Genomic DNA, 9101 nt, shown 5'->3' on the forward strand with positions numbered 1-9101 from the left:
TTAACACATTGAAGTTAAAATTCAAAGAAATTAAGTTATCACAGACATTTTATTAATAGTTTTAGAAGTTGTGATCCTATTTTCACTTATAATAATAAACAATATGTACAATAATCACAACATGTGACAAGTTACTCTGTAATAAAGTCAGAGAGTGACTAACTATGGCTGAACATCGACAGCGCGTGCTCACACAATGGAAAATGACCTTCACATCTTTATATTGTTTGTACTGACTTTACTGGTTAATGATTGCTAGATGCTCAGGTGTTCAGGTGAGTCAGCCTCAGGTGCTGCTGTGTGCATCTGAATGAAAGTGTTTGTGATTCACCCTGACCTTCACACTTGCACCCAGTGCCACACTCACACTAACAAAGTAAAAACCACAGTACAAAAGGCTCCCATCTTTCTGTCTCTCGCCTTTCTTTGAGCTCATCCTAAGCCACCGCCCAGTCTAATTCCAGCTTGCGTCTCAGAGCGCGGAAAAAAGGAAAACATCGAGTCATAAACACGCCAGATTAGGTCAGAGTTGGTTTCATAACCACTTCATGACCTCTTACTCTCCCTCTTATATGTTTTTCTTTCCCTTTCTGCCGCTCTTCCTCTTTTCTCTTTCCCGTCCTTCTCATTGCTCGCTCTTTCCTTCCTGCAGCCTCTCCTTCTCATCTCTCAGCTCTCCACTTTCTGCAGACCAATCTGTCTTCTATTTGGCTTTGCTCTCTTTTCCAATCTTCCCGGCTCGCTTTTTATGTGCTCTATCTTCACACTCTTTGGCCCACTTTATAAGGTCCCGCTGTACCTCTAAACTTCACAAGTCCCTCACTCCTTGTATTTTCCTTTTGCTTTTTTTCTCCTTTTCTCGGTCTTTTCTTTTTATTTTTTTATCCTCCTGCTCACACAGAGTTTCTTTTTCTTTTTCTCTGCAGCCATCTTAGTAACCAGCTCTCAGCAACCTGATGTCTCAACACGACAGAAACATGTTTTATTACAGCACGTGCAGCAAATCTATAGATCTGAAATGAAATGCACCCGAAGAGTTATTTTTCCTGTAAATCAAACACGTTCATAGTTTTTGGGTGTTTTATGTTCTTTGTTGTTTTAAACTTTGATTTTAATTTGTTCCGTTTCTAAAACTACTCACAAATCTAACAGATGTCTGTCTGTGTTTTTTCACAGCTCGCAGAGATGCAGCTTTCACGTTCTTTAGAAATGTATTTTTCTGACAAAGACTAGTTTTTAATCAATACTACAAAAGAACCTTAACAGGCCCTCCATCAGTTTTACATATGAAGATCTATAAACTCGTAATGAGAAGTACTGCACAGCCTGTGAAAAACCATTATAATGTCTTCTGATAAAATAACCCTGATAATGTCTCAGCTTCAGTTTAGATGTTACGTATTCCTGGCAGAAAACTATGTTTCAAATGAAGTTTGAAAAATGACATTGCAAGATGGGTCTAATGAAAGTTATAAAGTAGGAAATCGGACAATCTGGTCTTAAAATATGTTAAGGCCAGATTATTCTGTTAAAGAACTACACTGCGCATTATTTGTCTGGCCATATTTGGCAGTTTGGTGTGAAAACCTGACTGTCACACCTGAGAGAAGAAGGTCGCGCCGCTATCCGAACCTTCACACCTAGCGTGCACTTACCACTGGGAATGCTCCATCTGGGTTAGGTTCTAGTCACCAGTCACCTCCAGTCATTCATCACTTAGGTAGAACTACAGACATTTGTTTCAAAAATACTCTGGTAGAAGAACTAATTTGACTTAATTACTCAAGTTAAAGTGAAAAAAGTAGAGGCTCTGCAATGTTTAAAAAGTAAAAAGTGGTGCTTTGGAAGACGTTTCAATCAGCTCATAAAGCTCACTTATATAATGTATTAATATAATATTAATACAAGGGAATGCAAACTTCATTTCAACTTCCAATTTTTAACTCTAATGTGTGTACTCAGCTTGAGCTTCTGTTATGTAGAACACAAACAGAGAAAAGACAAAGGAATTAAGAAGCTAAACTCTGTTTGCTGTTGCCTGCACTGTCGTCGGGTGAGTTTTCCTCCACAGCTAAAGAGATCAAATGAATAAAGTCAGAGGTTAAAGTTGAGTTTGGTAGCAGGGGAAACTATGAGATCGGTTGCAGTTACATTACAATAGAAAAGTTACGATAATTCCTGTTGTGATTTTGTGTATAAGTTGTGATCAGCTGACCTGTGCTGCTGCTCTTTGTGGACTTCATCGTGTGAATTCAACAAGTTATCAGATGTTACATGAGCCATCGTGGCAGATTGTCCACTTGTAGACAGCATAAAGCTGGTTTAACCTCCTAAGACTCGAACTCTTCCAAGGCATGCATTTTTAATTTCTCTTTGATATTTGGGCATATTCGGACCCAATGAATGTAAAAACAAAGAATTACCAGATTTATTTATTTTTTACCTGATTTTTGTTTCTAAGAAAAATGAGAGCCACATATGAGGATATTCGTTTAAAATTTCGATAGAAGAGCAGCAGTATAATGTCCTTGTAAGTGGATATCAGTCCCTTGTAGAGCAAAATTGATTATTTTAGAATAAATAACCCAAACTGTGATGTCCACATATGTGGACGCCAGGTCCTAGGAGATTAAAGGTGGAATTCAGTAAGTAAATGTAATCAGCGTGATCACCTTACTTGTGATTTGGTTTAGATTACATTTAGTTTGCTACCCTGATGTAGCCGATCACTGACCATGAACACCACAGCTGCTCTGCACCACCGAACCGCTGCAAACCTCAGAGCAGTACTGCAAACTAAGTCTGCAGCAAACCAAGACTTCTTTATCCAACTTATCATTAACACAAAGTTGCTGTACTTGAATTTATTTTTATTTTGTATTTTTTTTGCAGGATGTTTCATAATATGAAAAAAGAACATATAGATTCAACGTGTTAAAAAGATTAAGCTTTAAATTTCCGGTATATCTATTCCTTTGAAAATAACCTCTCCTTCCTCCCTCGTCTCTCTGTTTTACAACTTTCGCATCTCATAGTGAAGTTAGCTTCATTCTGGTAAATAAGGCAGTAGCTAGCAGACAGATTATGATAAAATGCACACAAACAGTTTGCTGATGTTTGATGAGCTGTTAGAAATTTTGCATTTGAAATTACCTTCTGTAGCACTAGCTAGATGCTTAAGTACCATGAAAACAACTTATTTACATCTGCACCCTCTGGCCTGCTTTAACCCCTGAGCATGGTGCTAAGAATGATGTGTACATTTTTGCCTCTTTCGTATTTGCCTTATCAGCCTTTGCTTTGAAATGCTTAGAAAAACCTATGGTGGCTGTTAAAAAGTCCCATGCTAGAGCCACTGTTTGGTTTGGCTGTTCCAGGCTACTGTAGAAACAGGACAGCACACCATGATGGAAGAGATCCACTCCTTCTGAAGATACAAAGGCCTCTTTCTAAGGTAACAAAGACAAAAATTAGTCATACTTTCAAACAATCATACACTAATGAAAACCTAATAATGGAGGAAAAAAATCTTTATGTGGGTGTGGACGGCGGATTACTGGCTCTGGAAAGTTACAGAAACAGTTGATGTTGGAAAGTGTCGGGGGAGGAGGTTCTGAATAAGTTTGACCATCCAGCGTACACGTTTGATGAAGCACTCGCTGCCTTTTCAATTTCATCTGTTTCTCATAAGTCCCTCGACTTTCTGCCAGTCTACTTACTTAATACTTAAGTATTCTTTTAATGGTTACCTTTATTTTGTATTCTTGTGATCCCTCTCAGCCCAACTCAAACACTGCATTACTCCTGGAAAAACATAGTTGTAAAATTAGGCTCTGACATTTGGTTTTAAGATAAGTCGATCCTTTAATAAGCTCTAAACATGATTTGTGATTAGATTTTTGAAAACATTTATGAAGAAATTTCTTTTCTCGTTATTTTCTTTCAGTCCTTCCAGAGTCTAAAACAACAGTTCATCCCAGAGCAATCCAACTCAAATTAATGAGATTCTCTTTGTTTATTTTCCAAGAAATGTAAAAACAAGTCCAATCAAACATTTTGTAATACCAGGCGCTCAGTGAACCAGCTCGACTGTACTGATAACACCCACCCAGTTTCCCTGTGAGCGAATGAGAGATAGAACCACAGGAATAAAACCATATAGCCTCGGTACACCAGACTGAAGAGTCAACTTATCTAAACCTGGGCTAAAAGGATAACAGGTAAAATCAGACTGCCCTTCGTACCAAATGAGCATCATTTAACCACCACAGCCTACCCGAGTGTTGTTGCTGACAGCCATCCTTTCGTGATGGCTGCTTCCAGCAGGAAACGCTGAATGTCAGTACAGACCTGAGTTTGTTTCCAGCACCTTGTTGAATCTGGGCCATGAAGAACTGAGGCAGTTCTGAAGGCAAAAGCCGTTACTAACAAGGGGTAACTGATGAAGTGGCTGCTGAGCATATAGAGAAGCATGTATGCAGTGTGTATGATGAATTATTACGAACATATGTGAAATTTCACAATTTCAACAGTGTGACTACACTGGCATATATCTTCCTGCTGGGAAAAACGTGTTGCACAACTTTTATATGTATGTTTGGTAACACAGAAACTCTTGCTTTAGGACTGGATCTTGAATGATTTATAGACCATAAAATTCATTGATCACAGCTTTTCAGAAACACGTAATGTAACTCAACTGAAAACAAACAGCATGGCCACTGGGCACGTTTGTGGCCAAATATTCTGTAATCTGTTGTGGTAATTTAATTAGCTAAGAAAGAATGTGATTAATCAAATCAATTAGATTGCACTATGAAACATAAATCATGTTTCCCCAGCCTCATTATCAACCTCAGGGTGGATGTGTTAGTGTGTGTGTGAGAGAGAGCATGAGCGTGTGTGAGTCTACATGCAAATATGTGTATGTGTGTCTCAATGTGGCAATGTGTCCAAGTGTGACAGTGAGAAAATGTGGATCTATCCTTCAGCAGAAACCATTTTATCTACTGAGGGTAGCAGACTGTGTGTGTGTGTGTGTGTGTGTGTGTGTGTGTGTGTGTGTGTGTGTGTGTGTGTGTGTGTGTGTGTGTGTGTGTACAGCTAGTGTACACAAGAGAGTAGTTGGAGAGGAGAAAGAGGGGGATAAGCATTTGCAGGCTGCAATTATGGATAATTTTCCAACAGCAGCAAAATTAAAGCCCCCAAAACAAAACAAAGAGGGCAAATTTAGTCCCTGGACGAGTCTGTCACTGATGCACACGACACAGAGACACCGAGAGAAAGAGCGTTGGTATACATACAAAGCTTCCAGCAACATCTGTAATACAAATATCGACAAGTGATGTCTGTCATGTTGATGAGTCAGTTTGGATCAAGCACCGATTGCAGGAAGCCCGGAAGAGGAGGAGTGTTACCCGACCGCTGTCCTGCCAAATAATGCTCTGTGCCGTTAATCTGACCTCACGCATCCGGATTTCATGCAAAACATTTTCATTTTGGCTTGAACCACATGTCTATACACCAAACATAAATTGAATAAATTCATTCATTTCTTTATTTGGAAACAAACCACAGACAAATACCCAGCTGGAAACTATAAATTCTTTGAGCCTGCTACAAAAAAAGCAGATAATATAAGCTCCTGCTGGAAATGAGTAGAAATCTGCTCTTTAAATATGACCTTGTTCACTCCATTAGTCTACATGCAGGTTTGAAACGCGGATGTTTAAATAAACAAATCAAGCAAAAATAATTCAATAAAATACATAAAATTATTCTTATTTAACATGCTGGTGCATGCTCGTGCTACGCTATTGTTTGCACTGTGATTTTAGTCATTGTTAGGTGGTTGCTAGGCAACATGATGACATCACCAAAAAGTGAAAGTTTGTGATTATTTGATTGAAATTTAATTAATTGATTTAAATTAAAACGATATGATGCTTTTATAAGGTATGGGAGTGTAAACTCTATAGATGGATGGACGGATAAGTACCTGTGCTACAGCTGGCAGTCGACGTGTGTAATTGGCCAGAAAGAAGCATACACCAAAAACCTCTGGTTGCTAGGGAAAAGTGTTCACTCCCCAGCTGGTTGGTAAGCATTTACTGGAGGTTGTTGGCTATCACAAAGAGGGGGGTGCACCAAAAACCTCCTTGCCGTTGCCTTTTTTTTTTTGCTAGCTGATTGCTACGGTGGCTGGGAAGTGCAAAGCGCAACAAATTAAAAAACGGCAACAAATTAAAAATCCGCAACAAATTAAAAAACCGCAACAAATTAAAAAACCGCAACAAATTAAAAATCTACAACAAATTAAAAAACCGCAACAAATTAAAAATCCACAACAAATTAAAAAAACGCAACAAATTAAAAAACCGCAACAAATTAAAAATCCACAACAAATTGAAAAACCATAACAAATTAAAAAACCGCAACAAATTAAAAATCCGCAACAAATTAAAAATCCACAACAAATTAAAAAACCACAACAAATTAAAAATCCGCAACAAATTGAAAAACCATAACAAATTAAAAAACCGCAACAAATTAAAAAACCGCAACAAATTAAAAATCCACAACAAATTAAAAATCCTTGACGGAAAGGGATTGTCTGAAATACCGGAAGTCGAGAGTGATGTCACGAGAGGGGGCGTGGCCAGGATTTTTGGTTGAGGCGCCATGTTTCTGGGCCGAACAAAGCGCTAGCGAAAGAGGAGCGAAAGTACACGGATAACACCAGCTACGGTTCGTACTTGCTGTGCGGTCGGTTGTAAAGTTAGATAGCACGACCGGCAAGGGAATAAGGTTGAAAATGGTTTATCTTTTCATTCTTTCCCCACCTGGAAGCAACATGAGGCAGCTCATGTATCGGATGTTACCAAAAGAAGGCGTCTAGTCTGGATAGCAGCTGTGAGACCAGCTGATATCCAGTTCTCTTCCATCTCCAAATATCTGTTGGTGTGCTCCAGACATTTTCATTCCGGTAAGTTATAGATATGTTCATATCACTCTTTATCGGTCTTTTAAGTCTGACATCACTAGCCGTGTCTTGGCTCAAACTCCCAAGAGCACCTGCAGGTCCATAAATCACACGATCACTGTGGCATCACTGAGTGTTGAAAAACTATCTAAAGTCTTTCATCTGTAATAAAATGATCAGCGTTCTGCTCTACCATGTGTAACAATTGAGTTTATCATCCAGGCATCCATGAAAACGAAATTAGCAGGAAGTTAGCTCGCTAGATTCCATCTAAATACAATATAGCATGTCCTAACTGAGGGATTTTGGAAACAAAGTCAAACGTACAGCTCTGCTATCACTTCCAACATAAATGAAGACAGAAAACTAAACAGCAGTGACGTTTGTAGGGTACTGAAGTTTGGCTAGCTGGTGTAAAACGATGTGCTACGTGACCGTTAGCGACACAGCTATGTTAGCATAATATAAACACCAACTTTTTCCACTTGATAAAAGTTATCGTGAGGATTCTCGGTGGTCAGGAACAAATGTAATCGCATGGCAGGATGCTGTAAACGGACCAAACTTCAGCCAGGAGAACAACTGAGATAATCCATCCACAAGGATGAATAGGATTAGTCATTCATATACTGCTGCATGGGCTGGGCTGTAGCTACATCGTAAGGTTTTAAAAACTGAGCTTTCAAATGATTAGTGGTGATAGAAGCAGTGGGAGGCCAACAGTGGTCACTTACTGTTTTTAGGAGTTTTTTGAGATTAAATAGAAGACAATACAAAACATTAAACATGTTAACAACACAAAACCCATATTAAACGCAGACTACTTCAGGCCTGGAAGCAGGATTTGTCACGCCATCACTTAAAGACCAGATAGCCTATTAGTTTTCTTTTCAATGCACTCTGAGGTCATAGCAAATTAGAAAAAAAAAAACATCCTAATGAGTGATTTTGTAGAACTACGTGCTATTTATAGACTTGCTAATTATTTGGCATTATTGCAGCAGACCAGCCAATGAAATGGATGAAACATCGTGACTGGGTTCCAGCGCTACACAAGGGACCTGCTTCAAACATACCACCATGCCAATCAGATTACTTCTTCCATGTGAGGGTGAAGAGGTGACCCTTCTGGATAAGATGGTGAAGGTTTGCTGCCGTTTTGATGAACAGTGTGGTAGTAAAACCAGGGGAAAATGAAACTTGCTCCTGTTAAATATTCTTAAGTCTTGTGCTGTATAAATAGCGGTAATTTTTCAGAAGATAAATTGAAGTAATTGATAGTAAATTAAGTAGTGTTAGTAGTGGGTGATATCGTGTAAATGCTGTCATGATTTTGTGTAAACATTTTGTCTTTTATAAACTATAAATGACATGGATTCTACATTGTAACTGATGTGATGTTCTATAATAAAAAAGAGGCAAAAATTAGTTTGTTTCTTTATTGAACTTTTGAACAGTGGTACTCAGTCAGTACATATTCAGTAAATGCAAATTATTTACATGGCAGTGCACTTCAGGCATAAATCTAGACCCTTATATAAAACATTATGGGTCATTCCCACAACCCACAGCTTTACTGTGCTCCAGCAAAGTATCCAATAGCAGTGACAACTCCTCCACAGTAGCAGGTGGGATTTTTCTTTTTTGAGGACGACTCCTTTTACCTGTCAATACGGATGGTCTGTTTATGTTTTGATCCAGAGCCGTTTTTGGGCAGCTGAAGAGGAGAAGTCTATCTTATGGCCAACCTCTGGCTGTATCTTGGTCATATTACCCAGCAAAACCCAGTATGCAGGTTCATCTGTAACAGCCCTTGTGCCACAGATCCGCATTGTTGCTTCTACTTTAAAAAGAAGAACAGCGACATGGCTGCAGGTCTCCACGACTCCGGCCATACAGGTGCAGTGGGCGGCTTCAACCTTCCCTGTGATGCTCACAATGACCCATGGCTGCAATGCTGGTTCATTCAGTCTTTGAGAGTGCAGTACCTGAAACATACAAGTTACTAGTTAATTTAAAGACAAAGACTCTAATGAGCTAAGGCCAACATAAATGTGTTTTATCTACTTTCAAATCCATTTATCATAAATGTAACAAAGTGTTTAGAAAGTTAGCACAT

At 38.8% G+C, this 9101-nt stretch overlaps 1 long non-coding RNA gene across 1 annotated transcript; it reads left to right on the top strand.

Moving 5' to 3' along the window:
• The first annotated feature begins 6585 nt into the window (after positions 1 to 6585).
• LOC146680382 (uncharacterized) lies at positions 6586 to 8410 on the top strand. Its single transcript, XR_014918198.1, has 2 exons — positions 6586 to 6985; positions 7984 to 8410. It is a non-coding gene; the product is annotated as an uncharacterized LOC146680382 (long non-coding RNA).
• The last annotated feature ends 691 nt before the right edge of the window (positions 8411 to 9101 follow it).

This window comes from Copadichromis virginalis, linkage group LG23 (assembly GCF_057382275.1).
Source record: "Copadichromis virginalis isolate Kocher_CV1m ecotype Utaka linkage group LG23, C_Virginalis_male_GT1.1, whole genome shotgun sequence".
In the NCBI taxonomy this organism is placed as follows: Eukaryota; Metazoa; Chordata; class Actinopteri; order Cichliformes; family Cichlidae; genus Copadichromis; species Copadichromis virginalis.